Source organism: Asterias amurensis, chromosome 5 (genome assembly GCF_032118995.1).
Source record: "Asterias amurensis chromosome 5, ASM3211899v1".
Lineage (NCBI taxonomy): Eukaryota > Metazoa > Echinodermata > Asteroidea > Forcipulatida > Asteriidae > Asterias > Asterias amurensis.
Genome location: NC_092652.1, coordinates 16320678 through 16344672, shown reverse-complemented (window position 1 = coordinate 16344672; position 23995 = coordinate 16320678). Strand labels below are relative to the sequence as shown.

The following is a 23995-nucleotide window of genomic DNA, read 5'->3' as shown; positions in this document are numbered from 1 at the left end:
AATGGGTTGGGATGGGATATGGTATTTTTTTAACATAATAGTGTATATTTGTCGAACAAGTCGGATACAGTGGGTCGGACAAAATGGTTTGTCGGACATTATGTCCGACATAATGGTCTGTCGAACTCATTTGGTGGGGATGTGATAATCTATTCTTAAGACGTAATAGTGTGTCTTTGTCGGACTTATTGGTCACATGTCGGACCTAATGGTCTGTTTGACTCAATTGGTTGAACAACATAATGGTATGTCGGACTAATAAAATGGGTAGGACACAATATTCATTTAGACTAAATTGGTTTGGCGTAGTATTTGGTTTGACGTAATGGTGTGTCTTTTCCGACATAATGATTTGTCGGTCATAAAAGTCGGTCGGACTTAAATTTCTGTTACACACAACAAAAAATATGAGCGTTCGATTGGTCGATTTTTATAATTGTTATAAAATATTCGACTATATAGTAAGCGTTTTATTGAGCCCTCGCAGCTGTCTCATCCCTTGTGATTAATACAATTACGAGTATCAAGTACGTCAGTGATGAAGAGGACACCAAGCAATATGCGAAGGGTTGCTAAATTAAGTGGACAAAATTACATTTCAGACGGTTTTTTTTGTTCACGAAATTGGCAAATGCAAGGTCGCAAACGCACACTTCACGAAAGGACAAACTGAATTGTTATACGTTTCGATGTTCGTAAACAAAACTGGTGAGAGTGTGTTCCTGAATGGCTTGAGTTACCTAAGGCAACCTTTTCGCTGACAGGTATAGATACAAGTCGTGAACCGATTTCTGATTTTCCCTTTGGATATGCTGACTTGACAATCGAAGAGGTTTTGGGTTTTTTGGCGAGCGCGTTCCATTTAGGCTACCCAAAATTAAATCATTAAAGGGATGTCACGTTTCTTAGTGAAAAAGCAGAATAATTTTGTTTTCTCTGGGACTACAAATAGTATCCACTCGATGAGGCATAGGAGAAAAAACAGGGTGTATGTAGCAAATATTTTTACCGTTTACTCTAAAACCTTGTCGGTCAGAATTGACCCAAATCTGGGCTCCAGGGCCTTACTCATTTCAGGGTCAGACTGACTATGTATTTATCCAACTGACCTGCAGAATTCGGGTCAAACTGACGCGGAATTCGAGTTAAAATCCTACTCTATTTAAACTTTCTGGGCCAGTCTGACTCTAAATTTGCTGGCCCTCTTAAATCAGGATCAAAAGTTATGACTTGGGATTTCGTATAGAGTGCACTGCAGTAATTCTGGAGCCTAACATGACATTTCGAAGTACCATAGGGTGCATAAACTATGGCTAAAAAAATTGTTTCATAAATTTGTTCTAGCAACTGTCACATATCATGAATTTGTCTATGCGCTTTGTAAACTTAATGGCAGTCAGTAGAATTTAGTATAAATTTAATTTAATGGTAACTTGAAAAGTAGGATTATGGATTGGTTTATGTCAGAGTAATAATTATTTATAGGCAGAATTACAAAACATTGAACATAATACAATATAAGTAACTTGCGAAAGTACAAGTTGAAGACAATGTTTCTGGGGAAAAAATGGAAACAAACTGTTTTGATATTTTTAAAAGAATTTTGAATCCATCTGCCAGCACCATCATGGCAGCAGCATTCCACAAACCCACATAAATCTGAGAAGCAATCCATGCGTGAAATGTTTCTCAGATTGGTTTTTGAGTGGCAAATTATCAAGACCAGACTTGAAGGGAACTCCTTTCCTCAAAAAAGTGTGTAATATCAACAGCTGCTGTGCCTCTCATCAAGTAGGCTTTATTAGGTTTGTAATAAATAAATCTATGACCTACCCTGTATTATCACCTTTTCAGTTATTAATATTAGCCGCTGTTTTCTGAAGCGAGCCAATTACACCTGAAACCTGGTTTATCCCATAGAGCTATGCAGATTGACACCTCATCCATGTTTTCTGAAAATGCTCTATTCTTGTTTTCGCTGTTTGGTACCACGGGGAACTGAACCGCCACATGTTCACATGACTGGTACATTTCCAGGCGGTATTCTATATTGCTTGCCATTTCTCTCTCATTATGCTCTTAAACTCCATTGAGAGCTCTTCATGTCGAGTACGCCTTGCGGATTTCGGAGAATAAGAGGCGATGCGAGCAGCCGAAAACACATGACAATTAAATATTAATGCTTGTCATTTGCAGGCTGTGTTGTACGTTCTTATGTAGTTCCTTAGTATTGAATTTGGTTTAGTTTTTAATTGTTATAAGAGACCATAAATGAATATGAGAACTCGTTCACGGCATGTGGTTTTTATTTATGTAAACATTGGGTTGGTGCAGCCATTTTATTCACTCCTTGTTCAGTTCAAATCAATATACCCTAACCGAGCAACGTCAAAGTATACCGTGATCCCATTTTAGTGCATTATTAAGAATCACCATTTATTGTCGCGTTAAAGCCATTGGACCCTTTCGGTACAGAAAAAAAAAAATCACAGATTTGCAAATAACTTACAGGGTTAACAGAAGGTAGTGGTGAAAAACTTCTCTTGAAATATTATTCCATGAAATGCTTTACTTTTTGAGAAAACAGTAAAACAATATCAATTCTCGTTACCGAGAATTACGGATTTATTTTAAACACATGTCATGACACGGCGAAACGCGCGGATACAATGGTGGGTTTTCCCGTTATTTTCTCCCGACTCCGATGACCGATTAAGCCCAAATTTTCACAGGTTTGTTATTTGATATAGAAGTTGTGATATGGGGCTTGGACAATACTGTTTACCGATAGGGTCCAATGGCTTTAAAGGCAGTGGACACTATTGGTAATAACTCGAAATAATTATTAGCATAAAACCTCACTTAAAACGAGTAATGGGGAGAGGTTGATAGTATAAAACACTGTGCGAAATGGCTCCCTCTGAAGTGATGTAGTTTTCGAGAAAGAAGTAATTTTCCACGAATTTGATTCCGAGCCCTCAAGTTTAGACTTTTTAAAGTCTAAACTTGAGGTCTCGGAATCAAGCGTCTCAGAATCAAGGGTTTTTTTTCTTTCATTATTATCTCGCAACTTCGACGACCAATTGAGCTCAAATTTTCACAGGTTTGTTATTTTATGCATATGTTGATTTCGAGACCTCAGATTTAGAATTTGAGGTCTCGAAATCTGAAAGCGCACAACTCCGTGTGACAAGAGTGTTTTTTCTTTCATTATTATCTCCCAACTTTGATGACCGATTCAGCTCAAGTTTTCACAGGTTTGTTATTTTATGCATAGGGGGCTATGTTGAGTTGCAGCAAGTGAGAAGACTGCTTTTTGACAATTACCAATAGTGTCCAGTGTCTTTATAACACTGATTGTAAATTCGAAATAAATGGTTTTGAATCCATCAAATGGATTGTGAATTCATAATAGCTGTTTGTAACTCCCAAACAGCGAATTGTAAAACCATTTTGACAGATTGTTTTAAAAAGGGACCCTGAACTTATTTTACGTGGACCTCATACGAACTTATCATGAGAAATTATTGTAATGGACCTGAGAATAACGTCAAAGCTGATTGAAAATGTTCAGTATTTTTGTCAGTGTTTTTAGTACCCCATTAGCAGGGAGGGAAGGGTTAATTACCCGTACATCTTGAGTCCCAGTAATTACATTCGGGGAAAATTACGACTTCACGGGTCATTCATCTGGGACCTGACAAACTCTTTAAGTCCGTTTGGTTCTCTCTGATTATCATCACGATTGGTGACATAACTACATTACAAGAATGTGTTGGGAATGTTAAAGTGCTGCTAATGACACATTTGTAATACCTTATTACTGAATGGTTAAGTGGACCTTGCTGGATGTGTCAAATCCCCCAAATGCATTAGAACACTTCCGTCTTGTTTGTTGTCAAAGTAGCAGTGACCTTACATGCACGATATTCTTCCTACTTAAAAGCGATGGACACTTTTGGTAATTCCTCAAAAAAAACTTGGTAACAACCAGTGGAGAGCTGTTGATTGTATGAAACAATGTGAGAAACGGCTCCCTCTGAAGTAACGTAGTCTTCGAGAGAAAAAAAGTAAATTTCCACAAATTTGATTTCGTGACCTCAGAATTAGATTTTGAGGTCTCGAAATCAAGCATCTGAAAGCACACAACTTCATGTGACAATGGTGTTTTTTCTTCTATTAGTGTCTCGCAACTTCGACGACCAATTGAGTTCAAATTTTCACAGGTTTGTTATTTTGTGCATATGTTGAGATACACCAAGTGAGATAATTGGTATTTGACTATTACCAAAGGTGTTCAGTGTCTTTATGCCTGATTTTCGAGAAACAAACTCTCCCACTGAAAATATCAGAAAAATTGTGATGAACAAGCCTGAAAAGTCTTCTAAGCTTTCATCGTACATGTACCCGGTTGGTCGGTCCTTGTAATCGGTGAACATGTTACTACTTTTTACCAAGCATTGAAGGACACGTTGTGTGTGGTTTATTTTTCATGTATCAACAGTTGATGAAAAATCGTCCACTGCAATCTTTGGATGTTAAGCTTTTGTGTTTACCTTCGTTGATGTTGTGAACACTTTTGCCTGCGGGATGGTCACGCTCTGTATGGCTATGTCTATCGGTTTTTTTTTTCATGAGTAAGAAATACTGATTTGTCCACGCGTATTCTGCACCGTAATAATAAGACTGAGTATAACTATTTTTTTTTTTTCAAAGACAAACCAAACCCGCCCCGGCTATTGTTATAATCCCGTTGTTATTTTTCGAGTCCAATCCTATGTCCGACAATCTATTGTGTTCGGCCCATTGTGTCCGACAAACTATCTTATCGAACCCATTATGTTCACATTGCATCAGGTCCATCACCCACTGTTCCTTACCATTTTGTCCTTACCCAAATTGTGTCCTATCAACCATTGTGTTTGACCCGTTATGTCTGACAAACCATTAATTCCGACCTATCTGACAAACCATTGTCCGACCCATTGTTTTAGGAACCATCATGTTCGCCTACAAACCATTTTGTCTAATTAACTCATGTCATGTTTATCCCACCTCTGATGTCTGAAAAACCCTTATATCTGACCCACTGTGTCCGAATAACGATCATGTCATACCAAATGTGTCGTACAAACATTTTGCTCGACCCATTATATCAGGACAAACCGTTACGTCTGACAACAAAATTATCCGACCATTATTGTCTGACAAACCAACACGTCGGACTCAATGTGTCCGAGTAAAGATCATATTGTACACCCAATATGTCGAACGTACATGATGGTCCCATGATGTCCGACAAGCCGTTATGTCCGACAAACAAAAAATCCGCCAAATTATGTCTGACAAACCATTATGTCCAAATAACGATCATGTCTTACACAGATTGTTGTACTAACATTATGTTCGACAAACGAGTTTGTTCGACAAACCATTATCTCCGACAAATTGTGTCCGAAGAACCAATATGTCCGACCAAATGTGGCCCATTTATGAAGTAAGAACAGGTACTTCTAAAAAATGTTTCGGGGCGGTGTTGCCAAAACACGTCCATGTTTCCCCATTATGGCTGTACTTTCTTTTCATTTCGTGTTTAGAAATTGTTTGTCACTCTTCTCAGTTTCTCGAGCAGAAACGAAATTCTACAGAGGCCGAACCCCGAGCTATTTACAACACAATTTAGCCAAATCAGTAAAATCTTACATCATGACTGAAATGTTATCAGGGACAATGGCTTATGTAGCCCTCGAGATAACAAAATAAATAATAAACGACTAAGTAAAAGTTGTTCACAATAATGCGTTTAAGTTGAACATTTTCTTTTCTCCAGCAGGAATGAATTTATTTAGAAGCCGAACCCCGAGCCATTTACAACACAATTTAAAGACACTGGACACTATTGGTAATTGTCAAAGACCAGTCTTCTCACTTGGTGTATCTCAACATATGCATAAAATAACAAACCTGTGAAAATTTGAGCTCAATCGGTCATCGAAGTTGCGAGATAATAATGAAAGAAAAAACAACCTTGTCACACGAAGTTGTGTGCTTTTAGATGGTTGATTTCGAGACCTCAAATTCTAAACTTGAGGTCTCGAAATTAAAATCGTTGAAAAATACTTCTTTCTCGAAAACTATGTCACTTCAGAGGGAGCCGTTTCTCACAATGTTTTATACCACCAACCTCTCCCCATTACTCATTACCGAATAAGGTTTTACGCTAACAATTATTTCGAGTAATTACCAATAGTGTCCACTGCCTTTAACCAACTTGGTAATATCTTACACCGTGACTGAAAGTTTACGGGGTCAATATTATGTAGCCCTCGGGATAAAAAAATAAGTAAATAATCAACAACAAAATGAAAGTTGTTCACAACAATGCGATTTACCTGATGACTGCCACTGTAGTACATTTTCGTTTGGAGTCGCTCAAAATTTCCTGTGCAATTATCCGTGAACGTCGCATTAGGCAAAGTGAGTTTGACATTACGTTTAGGCAAGTCATAAACCGGCAGTCATGAAAGGCCTAGTCGCATTCTGCTTCAATGGGCAAACAGAATTTTTTGTGAAAGAATTTTTTTACAAATAAAGTACAGCGACATTTTAAAGGAAGTTGCCATAAAATAATTCATACTGAGCGTCTGACGACGACAGTACAAACACATTTTTTTTTAGAATTTTTTTTATAATTGCAATGGACACCTTTTATCACGTAGACAATTTCACTATTCTAAATTAAAGTAACACATTGTCTTGGATCGGTCAAGTTGGTCTTTAAAAAACATTTGAAACCGTTTGTTATGATATGCAAATGGTTAGATAGGTAATTTAAAAGTATAATACAATAACCCACACAAACATACTTTGACACTGCACGGTTGTCCTGTTACGTTGCGAAGTCAAAATTCTGACTCCATAAAATGATCGACCGTGTTAGTTTGCGACGTAACAGAACAACCGGGCAATGTCGAAGTATGTTTGTGTGGATTATCCTATACTACTTTAAAACAATTTCTTCCTAAACCGTATCTCACCAAGGCAATGTGTCCCTTTAAGTATTCCAAACTCCTCAAAACGGGTAAATTTATTTGCAGGGTGACCTTTTTTGTTTCATAATATAGAACACAATGCGAGTAAATAAGGTATAAACACAGCAAATGTGAGATTGTCGTTTGATTCACATAAGTCTACATTAATAGCCAGATATTTTTTATTTACAAAACAACGTATTTCTTCTCTCTTCTTCCCAATTGTGTTGGTTGCAAACAACAACAGCAGTTGAATTTCTGTTAGTAACATTATTTATTGTTTCCTCTTTCCAAATTCCCTTCAAGTGTCATAACAACTTCTCGAAAATCTACTTTGTTTTTGTTGACATGCTACTGTCCTTGTTTGCTGGCCGTATTCTTCTTGTTTTTCCCCCATGTCCCTCCTTCACTTTCTCGTCTTAAAATATATACACATCGACCAAACAGCACCAACTCCCTTCTGTGACTCGAAGAAAGAATCGCTGATGATGAATAAACGAAGGACATGCCGTGTACCTCGACGTCTCATTACCCATAGGTATACTAATTAATGCCCTTGTATTTGTGTTATTTTGACCTCGCATTGTTGGCAAGTCACAATGGCATAACACCCTGTTGATATCTGATTCGTTAATGACGTGTATTCGAAGTGACACGTCGCGCCCTGAAGGAGGCTGGCACCTCTCGGTGGAATCTCTGTCTGATAATGGTCGGTATTTAGGCACTGCCTTTGGGTTGGGAACAGGCATTTGAGAAAGTTCAAGCTTGCTGCTTCACAAAAGTTACAATGGGTTGAACATACTTGTCCCAGATCTATAGGCGTTGTAAAACATCAACAACCCGGCACAGGAATCTTTTAAAAATTCCTCAGACCAACTTGGGGAGCATCAACCAGACCTCAAACTGCATTTTATGAGCGTTGATGGATTAAATCCAGCGCAAATCTCAGCCCTACCATGTTCCCATTATTAAAGGCAGTGGACACTATTGGTAGTTACTCAAGATAATTATCATCATAAAACCTTTTTTGATTACGAGTAATGGGGAGAGGTTGATGGTATAAGACATTGCGAGAAACAGCTCCCTCTGAAGTGACGTAGTTTTCGAGAAAGAAGTAATTTTCCACAAATTTGATTTCGACACCTCATGTTTAGACAAGGGTGTTTTTTCTTTCATTATTATCTCGCAACTTCGACGACCGATTGAGCTCAAATTTTCACAGGTTTGTTATTTTATGCATATGTTGAGATGCCCCAACTGTGAAGACTAGTCTTTGTCAATTACCAATAGTGTCAACTGTCTTTAAACCACCTGGGTTAAGGGGAGCAATTTATATGTCTTCCCTCAAGGGTATCTTGTCAGTACAGACCGGGATTCGAACACACGACCCTGATACATTATTGTGTGGTGTCTGTTGAATGCCAAGAGTTGCGGTTGTGCGGTAGTTTTTTGTTTGTTCTCAATAATATTCTTTCAAAATGTGACCTTTATTGTACATTTCTTGATAACCACTCAAGAAGCATTCATTTGACAAAAACCAAACGATGACTGCAATGTTGATTTGTAACAAGTTAGAATTTGCTGCATGACCTGACCTCTCCAAAATTTGTTATGAACGAATTGAAAATTCACAAAGTTTATGCAAATTTCTTGCTTTCTGTTTGTTCAGTATTAGCTCACACCAATCGTTTTGAAAACGAATGATGTATTGTTCTTGCTCGTGCTACTTATAATATTTAGGACAAACGTTATAACAACAGTCTATACACTTAAAGTCTATACACTTAAAGTCTAAACACTTGATCCATTGTGGGTCAGGATGACCTAGAAATTAGCTGCAAACTTGTAGTTTGACTCTGATTCTGTGTCAGTTTTACAAAGTTTTTGGTAAGCTTGACCCAGATTCCTTTGCCTTACAGAACCAATAATAGGGTGTGGCCCATATGACCCGAAATCAACGGCAATTCTTACCAGGAACTTTTTAGAGAGTATATTATTCAAGCCAATTGGAAAACATCATGTATGTGATATATATATACTGAAGTATTTTCTGACCGCTTATTATTTTGGTATAGATAGGGCTAATATCATTTTTATTTTTTATTTTATATATACTTAATGTATAAAGAAGATTCATATTGGTTCGTTACCTTATTTATTTGTAATGTGTTTAGAGTCTGTGCCATCTATTCAATAAACTAAACTTCCAATGTTCAGTGTACAGCTACAAGTACAAGTCAACGAAAGATTACGCATTAAAAGGACTGTGCTGCCCCTTTAAAGTAATAAAATAATAGCTGGAAGTTTTTCCATGGTAAACTTCATCTATAACTTAACGTTCTCAGCCGTTTTATTCTTCCCTTAAAGGCATTGAATACTATTGGTAATTACTCAAAATAACTTTCATCATAAAACCTTTCTTGATTATGAGTAATGGGGAGAGGTTGATAGTGTAAAACAGTGTGAGAAACAGCTCCCTCTGAAGTAATTAATTTTTGAGAAAGAAGTAATTTTCCACGAATTTGATTTCGAGACCTCAGATTTAGATTTTCCACGAATTTGATTTCGAGACCTCAGATTTAGAATTTTCCACGAATTTGATTTCGAGACCTCAGATTTAGAATTTGTGGTCTCGAAATCAAGCATCAGAAAGCACACAACTTCGTGTGACAAGGGTGTTTTATTCTTTCATTATTATCTCGCAAGTTCGATGACCGATTGAGCTCAAGTTTTCACATGTTTGTTATTTTATGCATATGTTGAGATACACCAACTGCGAACAATAGTGTCTAGTGTCTTTAACTCAGTAATTCTTCCACATCATTTTAAGAACTGCATTGCTCCTTTAAAGTTAGGTACGAATAAGTGATATATTAATCTGCACATTAACTCATCTGTCTGACCTTGATTTATTTCTGCCTGTAACCGACGAAGTTAACGAAAGATTTATTCGTTGAGCTTAATAAGACTGCTCCTTTAAAGGCACTGGGCACCTTTGGATACTGTCAAAGACCACTAGTCTTACGTGTTATATCCCAACATATGCATAAAATAACAAACCTGTGGAAATTTTGACTCAGTTGGTCATCGATGTTGCATGAGAATTATGAAGAAAAACACCATTGTTGCACAAATTTTGTTTGCTTTCAGCTGCCTAAAAAGGGTTTCAGGTCTGAAGTCTTTTAATATTTGAGTGAGAAATTGCCTCTTTCTCAAATGCATGACATTACTTCAGAAAGAGCCGTGTCCCACAATATGTTAAACTATCTTTTTTACTAAAGCTCTCCATTGCTCGTTACCAAAGGTAATTTTTATGCGAACGGCTAAATGTTAATGTATCCATCTATTCATGAAACGCTAGGATTAATCCTATTTTAAGTAAGAACGAGTTGGATCGGTCGAGTTGGTCTATTTAAAGCGTTTGAAACCGTTTGTTATGAAATGCATATGGTTAGAAAGATGTTTTAAAAGTAGAATATGATGATCCACACAAGTATCACTCAAAATTGCACGGTTTTCCTTTTACGTCGCGAACTATCACGGTCGGCCATTTATGGGAGTCAAAATGTTGATTCCCATAAATGGCCGACCCTGTTAGTCGACGAGGTAAAAAGAAAACCACGCAGTTTCAATTTTTTAAAACATCTTTCAAACCATATGCATTTCATAACAAACGGTTTCAAACGCTTTAAATAGACCAACTCGTCCGATCCAAGGCAACGTGTTCCTTTAAGATGGGTTCAATGCGTCCTACGTCTACGGATACGGAACTTATCTTTTCCTAAGTTCTAAGATTCGGAAGAGTGTGGTGAAATCGACGGAAGTGCCTTTAAATTTGGTACGTTTAAAGCCGCCCTGAAGGTTTTCGATTCACGGATGCATTCAGAGGACAATGTTTTATTTAAACAGGCATGCGATACTTCCTCTTTCAGCTGATTTCCTCTTTTTTGGCTTTGACTTTCCTCTTTTTTTCTTCACTTTCTGTGTACAAAATGATAGGAATAGAATCTTTTCCCTCTTTTTTCTAGTCCAGTTTTCTCTTTTCCTCCCTTTTCGTGGATAGAAAACTCACATGCTATCTTAACCATACATGCTCTCCGTTGTATGTTACCAAAGGAAGTTTTCATTCTAACAACTATTTTGAGTAATTACCAATAGTGCCCCGTGCCTTTAAACTTGGAATGTTTAGGGCTGAAGGTTTTCGATTGATGGATGCATTCCAAGCTGAGTGGAATCTTCCAATTATCTGCTCCAGTAACCGATCTTTAATGAGCGAAGGATGCGCACATAGTCTGCTATGAATTCCTTCATTGTTGTGATCGACACGCACATCAGACTATGATGGCTCTGTGTGTATTTCGTAAACCTGGCCTTCGGATGGAAGCTTGGTTCATTTTACTGCTGGTAATGATATTATATGGCAGCGGCAAAATTGCTATGAGTTATTGTACTTTGCAGTATATTATGTGTGACTTTCTGTCTGCGTGTTTGAATTTATTTGTTAATAAATCACGAAACCCTGAATGACTGGCACTGTCGAGACAGAGGTACATATACTGAAACACACCGGGTCGGAAATGACCAGAAATCAGCCATTGATTTCACCGGACTCTTCCTAAACTTAGGAAATCTTAGGACTTAGAACGAGTCAAGCTCCGTAACCATAGACGTTAGGACTCATTGAACCCGACATGTTACAATGATGCATTTTGAGATTACGTGGACTCGCGAAAAATAAGTTAAATAATTCAAACCGATTTTGTATATCACCTCTGGTTTCAGACCCACAATTCCAACACGATTAAAATGTCACCCAAGAGCCTAGTTATTAGGTCTATCTAGCACACAATCTGCACAATAATAGGTAAAGCGACAAATCTCCCTAAACATGAATACAATCGATTATCCAAACCATTTGCTGAACTAAGACTAATAATAAGATACCATCCTTGAAGCAGGGCAATGAAATTCCACCCCTTACCTGCCGTGAGATATTGCTTTGTGATGTTTCTTTAGAGCAACACGCCCTAGACGAGTCTTGCAATGGATTTATGTTTGGAGTGATGGCATAAACTAGGACACGTTCTTACTATACAATAATAGCCTTGAAGAGTTTTAAATTGATGGTGAGTGGCATCTTAGCTTTGGCAAATGCTTGTGTTTTTTTTCCTTTCATAAGAACGCATCCCGTCAGTTTGACGAGGAAAGTTGATAACTTGACTCGCCGAAGGCAGCCTAGGCAGCCTAATAATGGACCTTCTGTGTGGCGTGTCATTTTCGAGAGGTTAAGAGCACCGGACTGCAGTTTGGTGTGTCTGATCAGCAGAGTGTGGGTTCGAATCTCAGCCGAGACACCTTACAATGCTTTGTACTTCGGATGGGACGTAAAGCCATTGGTCCCGTGTAATGTGTAACTTACGTATAAGAACGCTGTGCTCTTCCTATCATCAAAAAGATGGCTTTTGCCCCAGTGTTCCTGATTTCTAAAACAAATAGTACTGGCCTGATGTACGTTTCTATTGCTTTGTTTAGTCATGAATACCACTTTAAAAAAAAATGAAATAACTGTCAGTAAAGGTAGTGTAACAAGTGTCAATGGCCCCATTTTGGATAAACGTGTTCTTCATCCAACCCAGACTATTCGGTACACCACCCCCCCCCCCCCCCGTAAATAATTCACGTCTCATATTTATTTTCATGTTCGGCGAAACGGACCGTTTAAACCCTCGTCCATCAATCAACAGTATCGCTGTAAAAGGCGTAACGACAGCAGTGTATCAATATTACATCCACATCCGAGCGTTGTGTTGTTTGATCTCTATTTCATCCGACTAAGACCTTCTCTTTTCTAGAATAAACACTAGAAGACGTAACAACGAAGGGCACCTCGTCCTGAAGAAACGCGACTCGAAGATTGATCGAACCGCTACATCATGATGACTTGTCATACGTATCGAAGTGCCCTCCGTAAATGGTGTTGTTACTTCATTTCTTAAATAAACTTCAGCCCGTCTCCAATGTTTTCCCTGGCTGAAGCTGATTAGCCCCCGTCAGAGATTGTATAAATAGTTGATCATTCAGTTTCACAGTGGAACGTCCTTGTGGACGTTGACTTCTGTCGAAACAGGTGCGTCCGTTTAGGCTCTGACGCAGTGCAACTTAAAGGCACAGGACACCTTTGGTAATTGTCAAAGACCTGCAGCCGATTTCACGAAACGCTTGGATTAATCATAATATCGAGTTAGGACGAGTTACCCGTCCCTATAACTTAGGATGGGTTCAATGCATCCTATCGCCTTTGCACACGGAATTTAACTCGTCCCAAGTCCTAAGATTAATCCTAAGTTAGGAACAATTTGGTGAAATCGACCACTGGACACCTTTGTGTCAAAGACCAGTCTTCTCACTTGGTGTAACCAAACATATGCATAACATAACAAACCTGTGAAAATGTTGGGCTCAATTACTCGTCGAAGTTGCAAGAGAAGAGTGAAAGAGAAAAACACCCTTGTTGCATAAATCTGGTTGCTTCCAGATGCCTATTATAGAAGGCTTCAGGCATGACGTATATGAATATTAAAGTCACCTGGAAGTGGTATTTTTTCAAAATAAAGCTTTTGTCACTAATATATGTGTTTTGATGAGTGGAATGTGAATAAACAGTTAACTAAGGTTTTAAAAAATCAGTTCTTATGTTATTTACAAATTTAAGAGTAGACCCCGACCCGAGAGGGCGCTGTTCGTGACGTCAATCGAGGCAGACTTTGCCTGTAATGCGTAGAGTAAACACAATTGCAAAGTACATGTACGGACCAAGTCGTGAGTTTGTACGTTTCAAAAAAAGATTTTTTTTCCGGCAATGCCGACCAGGTGTATTGCTGCTGAATGCAGAAAAACACTTTTTGAAATGTACCAACTCACGACTTGGACGTACATGTACTTTGCACGTGTGTTTACTATACGCATTGCAGGCAAAGTCTGCCTCGATTGACGTCACAAAAGGGGTGGGCGGAGTCAGCCCCCAAACAACTTTATATATTTTTTAAACATATAAATCGTGACAAACAATTCTAAAAAAAATTGTTTTATTGTTCGTAAGCATATACTCTTATGTTTGAAAGAAAACAATTCTATTTCCAGGTGCCTTTAAGTGAGAAGTTACTTCTTTTTCAAAAACTACGTAACTTCAGAGGGAACCGTTTCTCACAAAGTTGTTTACTATCAACAGCTCTCCATTGCTCGTTACCAAGTAAGTTCTGTTGCTAACATTTATTATTGAGTAGTTCCCCAATATATTCAGTCCCTTTAATACTCATGATCCCCTTTTTCAAAAGAACTGTCTACAAGTATTTGCATCAAACCTAGTAGGTTGTGCCCTCAACCAGCGAGGGGTTTCCGGCTATGGTACAATCTGTCTCAAGTGGTTAGGTTCCTAAGGCAACCAGGTGGGATGATTGGTAGTTTGTATTTGATGGACAAGCCCGTTCCAACCTCCCGTATAGATTTGGACACCAACCTTTTCTTCAGAATAAAGGAAGACTTTATACAAGAAAAAGATAAATCAATATCGTCACCATTTAGTAAAGTTTCTGTTACTCATACACAAGCTTGCACCAAGTACTTATCCGTCAAAGTGTCCATGTGTAAGCGTGGTTTGTAATTAACGTGGATTATTGACCAGGCAGGGTAGAAACTATGTACCGATCGGTGTAAAACACTTTAGTGTTCGGTTTCGTATATCACATCATCAATGTGTTTCTATGTCCACAAGTCGTATTGATTGTAACAAGCTGACGATAGTGTTTCGTTGTGAAGATTTCTCCCATTGAGAAAACTTTCCTTCTAAAATAAAGAACAATAAAACAGGCAACGCAATATCCAGTTGTTCTTTAAGTACTACAATTAACTAACTCAACGCTACTGTTAAGAACAATTTTGGGTGAAACAGTGTATCAGCAGGCTGGATACCACAGCTGTGGAATCGAGTGGCATAGTTTATAAAGAAGAAAAGCTAGACACGATGGTGCAATATTGTTGCAAAAGAAAGTTTTCTAAAACCGCTAATAACACACTGCATGGTGTGACTGAAGGCCAGCCATTGACTTTCAAACAGTATAGGATGTCAATCCCTGGCTCAAACGGCATTTCGGAGGTTGGGACACCTTTTCTGGATTTTTCTCCGACGTGCAGTGGTCAGGAATCAGGACGTGACTTAAAAGAACACGTTGCCTTGGATCGGGTGAGTTGGTCTATAAAAAGCTTTGTAAACGTTTTGTATAAAATGCATATTGTTGGAAAGATGTTTTAAAAGTAGAATACAATGATCCACACAAATGGGCCTCGAAATTGCGTGTTTTTCCTTTTACTGTGCGAACTAACACGGTCGGCCATTTATGGGAGTCAAAAATTTGACTCCCATAAATGGCCGACCGTGTCAGTCGACGAGGTAAAAGGAAAACCGTGCAATTTCGAGGCACGTTTGTGTGGATCATTGTATTCTACTTTTAAAACATCTTTCCAACAATATGCATTTTATACAAAACATTTACAAAACGCTTTTCTAAATACCAACTCGACCGATCCAAGGCAACGTGTTCCTTTAAAGACAATTAATGGACACCTTTGGTAATTGTCAAAGACCAGTATTCTCAGTTGGTGCATCTCAAGATATGCATAAAATAGCAAACCTGTGTGCAAGCATGTGGCAGGGGATTCTGCCCCTCCCCCACCGGAGATACTGTCCCCCTTATGGCAAACGGTGTACAAACTTCTTCAGTTAGCGCCCTCTTTTGAGTCCTTAAAAAAAGTTGGCTCACCCGAACCCCAAAATCCAATTTTACGCGACCCGTTTCTGGGTCAGCTTGACCCATATACATACATCTCCTGGTGCATACAGACCTGGGCTAGTTTTGAACCCGGGAATTTTAAGAGTTCAGTCAAACATGACGGACTTATTTGGACCAGGTTCCGGAGCAAAGTGACCCAGAACTCTGGCCGGCTTTCCATAAAGTAATGATGAATAGAAACATATAATTTGAAGGGAAGGTACACAGCTACACGCTTGGTAATTACTCTGAAAGTTAATAGCAATAACAGCTTTTGGTAAGGAGCCTATATGGAACACCTTTCAATATCCAATTGATGTGTCACTGGTACCGCTCCCAAAGCCCGCATTTCTATACTTTAACAATGTGTAATTTGAAAAACAGATGTCCCCTCATGCTGGAAACGAATTAAGAAGTTTGCAGAAGGATGTTCAAACGCTCTCATCTTCAGCAAATTTAACAGCAATCCCCGTGAAAGGGGAGCTGGTGCGTTAAAGAGAACGCTTGGGTGAATTTGCACCTTAACAAGAAGCCGAGGTGCCGGTTTACCTTGACACAGCTTTTTGACTGTATTTGACTCAATGACTTTGACTTCGGGTTATTTGTAGTCAGAGAAACAATTGTTAACATGAAAGAGAGTATGCTCGAACTAGGTCATGCTTAATACAGCGAGCATATACCATCTGGGCCCAATTTCATTATACTTATGCATGACGTCATAATTCTTACTAAAAATGAGGCTATGGGCGCACCCCCACCTCCCCCCCCCCCCATCACTTGCAGTGGCTGCGCCCATCGCCTCGTTTTGGATTAGCATTGTGACGTACCTAATGCATAAATATTAAGAGAGGCGTGTACACGTCAATCTAGTTTCACGGGTTAGCGGCAATTTTGGCTTCTGCGCGCGTGCGTATCAACGTTGCTAGACATTCCACGCTTACAAGGCTAGCGCTGAATTTCGGCGCTTGCACGTAAGCGGGGAATCGTGATCGTAAGCGCGGAATTCGGCGGTAAGCAGAATACCCCTATTACCACCACGACTGTTTCAGATTATTGTAAGAGATACCAACACATGGTATATTATTTTCTCGGTTTGTATTACCTTAGATTTAGCCTTACCCTTTAAAACATGTGATGCACCGAAATTCATAAAATAAAACGGGTAATAAAAAAGACCTTCAACTCGAAACGGCCGATTTGGGTTGTTTTACGGTCGGTCGGAGACGGTCTCTCAAAGAGCGTTCAAACAAAATACAAGGGCTAGAGAGCTAGCTGCTTAAGCCTACAAAGTTGCCAAGCACAAAATTATGTTTACTAGAATAGGGTTACCAGATAAAATACCATTTTACATGTATATAACTGTATCCTGCTTAGTTTTGCTGAGCATAAAAACGTTGAGCAATATTTTCTGCTTGTAAAGCAGCTCTTAATATGAAATTGGGCCCGGCCTGGTGTACCGATACAAGGGACCTTCTCGCAAGCTTACATTACAACAGAGCCACATGGCCAGGGCTTCCTGCATGATTTGTACTCGTCCCAACGGAAGAAAATATTCAATCTTATGTTATATGGAGATTTTTAACTCTTCAATTTATTTAAGAAAACAAAATAACTAGGACATAGTTTTTAAATTTGTCCATTATGACCACGGTAATATAGGTTTTCTCGGTCAATTTCGGCAAATGAGCAGCCAATTTAACCACCAAGCTATTCTATTTCGCGCGAAATTGAATGCTACTGAAGAGGGTCATTCGATTTCGGTTTATGATTAGTCAAATGTAATGTTGTGTCATTCGATTGAACAAAATAATCATTCAATTTAACAATTCATCAAAGCAGCATTCAAATTCGCAGACGCTTCTTGAGGCGTGTGTGTCTTGAAAAAGAATGACGATACGCTAAATTGAACAGAGCGCTAACGCAATTTGAATCGACTTAAAACGAAATTGAATTGCCGAATTCTGAATTTGAAACGCAGTAACAACTGGAGAGGCAAAACAGCTTTAACTCGAACGCATGAAAATGAAATTGGCTGCTCATTTTCTGAATTTGACCGAGAAAACCTAAATAGCCTATAGTATAGGTTTTTCGATGCCATACTGGAATGTAATGAGGTAAATCTATTTTTAAATAAAGGTTAAATGGTTTCTTATCGATTGAAGATTAAAATCTATCCAGTAGCTTAACAGCTCCAAAGTGCATCTCTGGTACCATTCCTCGAGAAAAGTCATGGACTCTAACAGTCTAGATGAAAAAGCATATTTGAAGACGCCCCCTCCCCACACCCCACCACTACATCGCTGTTTACTCAGATTCTCCAACCGAAACATGACCGATGAGATTTTCACAGACTATTGTTTGTATAGTTTGTTTATTGAAAACTGAAAAGTGGCGATAATTTTGTCCAATGGGCACTCTTAGCACGTGTAAGTCGACAGTTTTTGTATTATATGGATAGTACATGACGACATCTTCTTAAGCGTTACTGTCAGAACGTATCTCAGATTGTGAATTTCAATAACAGGATACTTTTTCTTGCGTGGACATAACCGCCCCGGATGTTCGCCCCTAAAAAATATCTCAAAATTACGACCATTTATTGAAGTGAAATTTCTACAAGTTATGTTTTATTGCATATCTACATTTTGTATTTAATTAAAGGCAGTGGACACTATTTCTAGTTACTCAAAATAGTTATTAGCTTATAACTTTTACTATAAGTAACGAGTAATGGGAAGAGGTTGTTTTCGAGAAAGAAGTACATTTTCACGAATTTGATTTCGAGACTTCGCAATTAGATTTTTAGGTCTCGAAATCCAAGCATCTGAATCCACACATCTTCGTGTGACGAGGGTGTTTTTTCATTCATTATTATCTTGCAACTTCGACGACCAATTGAGTTTAAATTTTAAAGGCAGTGGGCACTAATGGTAATTACTAAAAATAATTATTAGCATTAAACCTTTTTTTAGTGACGAGTAATGGGGAGAGGTTGATGGTATAAAACATTGTGAGAAACGGCTCCCTCTGAAGTGCCATAGTTTCCGAGAAAGAAGAAATTTTCTACGAATTTGATTTCGAGATCTCAGGTTTAGAACTTGAGGTCTCGAAATCAACCATCTAAACGCACACAACTTCGTGTGACAAGGGTGTTTTTTTCTTTAAAGTCACCTGGAAATAGAATTTGTTTCCTTTCAAACATAAGAGTATATGCTTACGAACAATAAAACAATTTTTTTAGTAATTGTTTGTCACGATTTATATGTTTAAAAAATATATAAAGTTGTTTGGGGGCTGACTCCGCCTACCCCTTTTGTGACGTCAATCGAGGCAGACTTTGCCTGCAATGCGTATAGTAAACACGCGTGCAAAGTACATGTACGTCCAAGTCGTGAGTTGATACGTTTCAAAAAGTGTTTTTCTGCATTCAGCAGCAATACACCTGGTCGGCATTGCCGGAAAAAAACAAAAAAACAATTTTTTGAAACGTACAAACTCACGACTTTGTCCGTACATGTACTTTGCAATTGTGTTTACTCTACGCATTACAGGCAAAGTCTGCCTCGATTGACGTCACGAACAGCGCCTACTCGGGTCGGGTCTACTCTTAAATTTGTAAATAACATAAGAACTGATTTCTTAAAACCTTAGTTAACTGTTTATTCACATTCCACTCATCAAAACACATATATTAGTGACAAAAGCTTTATTTTGAAAAAATACCACTTCCAGGTGACCTTAATTATTATCTCGCAAGTTCGATTACCGACTGAGCTCAAATTTTCACAGGATTGTTATTTTATGCATATGTTTAGATACACCAACTGTGAAGGCTAGTCTTTGACAATTACCAATGGTGTCCACTGCCTTTAACAGGCTTGTTATTTTGTGCATAATATGTTGAGATACTCCAAGTGAGAAAACTGGTCTTCGACAATTACCAATAGTGGCCAGTGCCGTTAAAACAATCGAACAAATCCACAAAAAGGTGTACTTTATTCGCCTCTATAAAGAGTAAGTGTACACGGTTAGCAAAAGCCTAGCTTTTTACGTTGCAAAAGTTAATGTGTCCCCGGAGAAGCACTCTTGCACTGGGCTTCAAAGTGTCTAACAAATCAATACAAAGGGGGACCCAACCTGCTAACCTATAAACATAATATAAAGGATTCATATTTTTTTGTGGGAGGAAATAAACCAGTTTTTAAAACGAGTATTTATCATTCTACAAGAATACTTCATTGACGTTTTGTCACTGCGTGCCACTTGGGCTGTCACTATTGTTCACTTTGTCTAGACCATGCTACTGGATTGCATCGGGGTTGCTCGGGAAATTGTAGTCTGTTCTGTCGCCATGGTGATGAAAAATTTCCGTAAGTCATGGTTACTGATAAACGGAAGAGTTCCTGGAATAAAACCCGATGCTGACTTAGTGAAGTATCTTCGTTGAAGGCAGTGGACACTATTGGTAATTACTCAAAATAATTATAAGCATAAAACTGTACTTGGTGACAAGTAATAGGGAGAGGTTGATGGTACAAAACATTGTGAGAAACGGCACCCTCTGAAGTACCATAGTTTCCGAGAAATAAGTAATTTTCGACGAATTTGATTTCGAGACCTCTGATTTAGAACTTTAGGTCTCGAAATCAACCATCTAAACGCACACACCTTCGTGTGACAAGGGTGTTTTTTTCTTTCATTCATATCTCGCAAATTCGATGACCGATTGAGCTCAAATTTTCACAGGTTTGTTATTGTATGTATATGTTGAGATACACCAACTATGAAGGCTAGTCTTTGACAATTACCAATAGTGTCCACTGCCTTTAACTGATATCAGGGGATATTTGTGTTTTAAATTTGATTAAATGTTTATTAAAATCAAAAATTACATTAAAAGAGGGTGCCTTTAAGGTCAAAGTATTGAAAGGCTTTGAAAAATGTTCGGTTTGATGTCTCGGCCAGAGTCAGGATGTTGTCAAGATTGTAATTTTATTCTAGATTGTACAAGACTGCCATTTTTAAACATTTTAAGCACTTAGTTTACCAGCCATAATGACCGTCTGCATCGGCCTATTTGTACTGATGTATTATTTGCCGCGCTCAATTACATTCTTGTCACATAATTACCGTTTTCCCTCTATAACCTCAATCGGTTATACATATTTCGAACGAATACATGTACTGCCGGCCTGAGACATCTTTTACTGGGTGGAATTGATCAACCAGATTGGGGAACGAAGCAAGCCGACGATCCGAAAGCCTTCTCGATCTGAAGCTTAGTTCTGTCAGAGGTTGAGTGGACTTAAAAATGCCCGATTTTGCCTTTACTGAACCAGAGAGCTTCGTTCCACTGGTGTATCGGACGGAAATTTTCGAGTGCTAAAACAAGTGCAACCAATTATTAGGTAGCTAGGCCTATTAGCAGCAGCTTTGGAACACAACACTTTTTAAATTGTTCCCGACAAGTTTTGTCTTGCTGTGCGTGGAATATCTAGCCCTTCAGAAACTTTAAGTCGATATAACCACTGTCTGTCTCGTGTGAAGATAATGTTTTTATATTGTACATATTTTTAGCATTTGTTTACGGATTTCTAGATGCCATTCCCCAGCACACGTCGCAATCTCGGTGGTCATGTTTTAATGAAAACAGCTCACAACCCTAATGAATTGTTTTTATGTTTGAGATTTGTGCAGGCGTTTTGGCTGTATTCTTTGATATGAATTGTCTACAAATACTACTTTATATCTTGCTGACAATTAAACAAAACAAATTAAGGGATCCTCAAATACGATCCTGCACTTTAAAATTTCTGGGTCAAACTTTACCCGTATTCCGGGTTCCCGTTGTGGTTGGTCTTGACCCATTGCTGGGTCAGTGTGCTTCCATGCTTTCTGAAAATGTATAAATATTTAATTCCGTATTTTACCTTCAAAATTGTAGACATGCGAAAGTACCTATCTTTGGCGTTTCACTGATTTGACATTTCATTGGTGTATTCGTCACATCAAGGTAAAGCTTCCACGACTGAATACAATTTAAATTCCGTCTTCAACCCAGAATTGTCATGTATTATTGAGAAAACGAAATAGGTCAACTGATTGTCAAGTTATTCAACTGACAATATTTTATTATAGTCGTCCAGATTTAGTTTTTTTTTTTTCAGATTAGAAAGGTTTTTATACATAATATATATTTTATTCTCTTCAATGATGAGACTGACTGTGTTAAACGTCAATATTTCGAGTTCCTTTGTTAACGTTTTGTATAGCTTGTCCGCATCTTGTCAGAAATTGCCGGTTGAAGTCGGCCAAGTGTGTAAAGATCGAAAGTGCTTTATTTTCAAGGGGAGGGCGGGGTTTGGGAGAATTGTTAATTGCCGTCTTTCTTCTTTGATATCCTGACTCGAACTCGATAGGATTTAGACCAACACAAACCGCACCGGACACTTCTCTCAAAATAATGTTTCCCGGAGGGGTTCAGCTGACTTCATTATACAATTGTTGCACGCTGTGACGGGTTCCATGGCGTTTTGTACACTCGAGGGGGGAAATGGAACCCGAGGCGAAGCCGAGGGTGCCATTTCCCCTCGAGGGTGTACAAAACCCATGGACCCCAGTCACAGCGTGCAACAATTGTTTTGTTATACCTTTGTAAAATTGTTATTCCTCTTCTCGAAGTTCTGTTGTCATCTTCAAACATTGTTACGACGGACTATTCATTGTTTAATAGGCAGACGAACGAGAAACAATTCCCTCGAACCCGCGGTTGTTTCGCACACAGTGCTGGAAATCGACCAACGCTGTGAACGATCAAGGTGATGTACACCGGTGTACATCACCTTCATGTTACCCGGCCCGTCGAGCCATGTAACATGCGTTTTTGTTGCGCGTCACATGATTGGTACTCGACCAATCAAACTTCACAGTTTGTTACCGAGGTATAACAATACATAATGGCAGTATTTTCTTCTTCTGTTAATTTTCAGAAAAGTTGGAGGTATCGTTACTGAAATGTTGCTATCTTGAGCTCTGTGCTGCAACTGCATTGGCGCTGTCTAAAACAGAGACTATACAGGCTCTCACTTTGAAGCAGCAAATCGAGGACATCTGAGGAACAGCGTTCGCACAAGTTTGAACTTGAGAGGTGAGTAAAATTCAAAGTTCTATAACCTTTTTAGATATGGAAAGCACCACAGAATTGCATCGTTTGGTTTGGGTATACTGACCGATTTACCTCAGCAAAACAGTGAAATGTATCTACCTTGTTGCTAACACCATTGGATTGCACCGTTTGGGTTTGGGTGTAGAAACAGACAGATTTACTCAAACCAACCAATGCAAATATAATAAAATCCACCTTGTTTCGAATTGTCTGTTGTTGTGTTAATCCTGAATTTCTTAACTTGTCATAAAAGGTATGGCCAATACCATAGAATAGCACCGTTTGGGTTGGATGTATACACTCAGAAAGACTTGCCCAAACCAAACAGTGCAGTTATAATAAACCCACAATGTTTCAAGATGTCTCATTTTGGTGTCCATGATGAACTTCTAAACAGTTTTAAAACGTGTTTGGTGAGAGTGGGCGCCCACGGTTGCGTAAAGCTTTACAAAAAAATGCCTTTTCATTGTTGATAAACAAACCGCGCTGGTTGGCATGGGCGGCCGAATGTAAAAAAAAAAAATAAACCCGTTAATAGATGTTGTGTCAAAATTTAACCTTTTCTGCCAACCTTCAATAAACAAAATTTACATATATTGCTTGGTTACTGTTTTTTCTGAATATGTGTGTTTCATTGACACAAACTCTGGCTGTCTGTTTTTGCTTTGTATATATGGCTTCTCATGGATTTCAAACCTTGGGTGGCAAAATGCGGGCAGTGATGATGCATTAGAAAGGTTTACAAGGTAAAGGAAGAAGTGGCGTGGCCGAGCAGTTAAGAGCACAGAATTCGAATTCCGGTGTTTCAGAGTGTGGGTTTAAAGGAACACGTTGCCTTGGATCGGACGAGTTGGTCTTTGAAAAGGGTTTGAAACCGTTTGTTATGAAATGTATATGGTTAGAAAGATATTTTAAAAGTAGAATATAATGATCCACACAAGTATCACTCAAAATTGCACAGTTTTCATTGTACG

At 38.5% G+C, this 23995-nt stretch overlaps 1 protein-coding gene across 4 annotated transcripts in view; it reads left to right on the top strand.

The window, feature by feature from the left end:
- LOC139937620 (neuromedin-U receptor 2-like) overlaps positions 1–23995 on the top strand; it is a 100916-nt gene that overhangs the window by 27891 nt on the left and 49030 nt on the right. For 3 of the 4 annotated variants that reach the window (XM_071932853.1, XM_071932850.1, XM_071932852.1), the window contains exon 2: positions 22846–23003. The gene's annotated coding sequence lies outside the window, so the exon portion shown is untranslated. Of the gene's footprint in view, positions 1–14171; positions 14281–22845; positions 23004–23995 lie in introns of all 4 variants that reach the window. The other variant, XM_071932851.1, reaches the window with a different exon arrangement.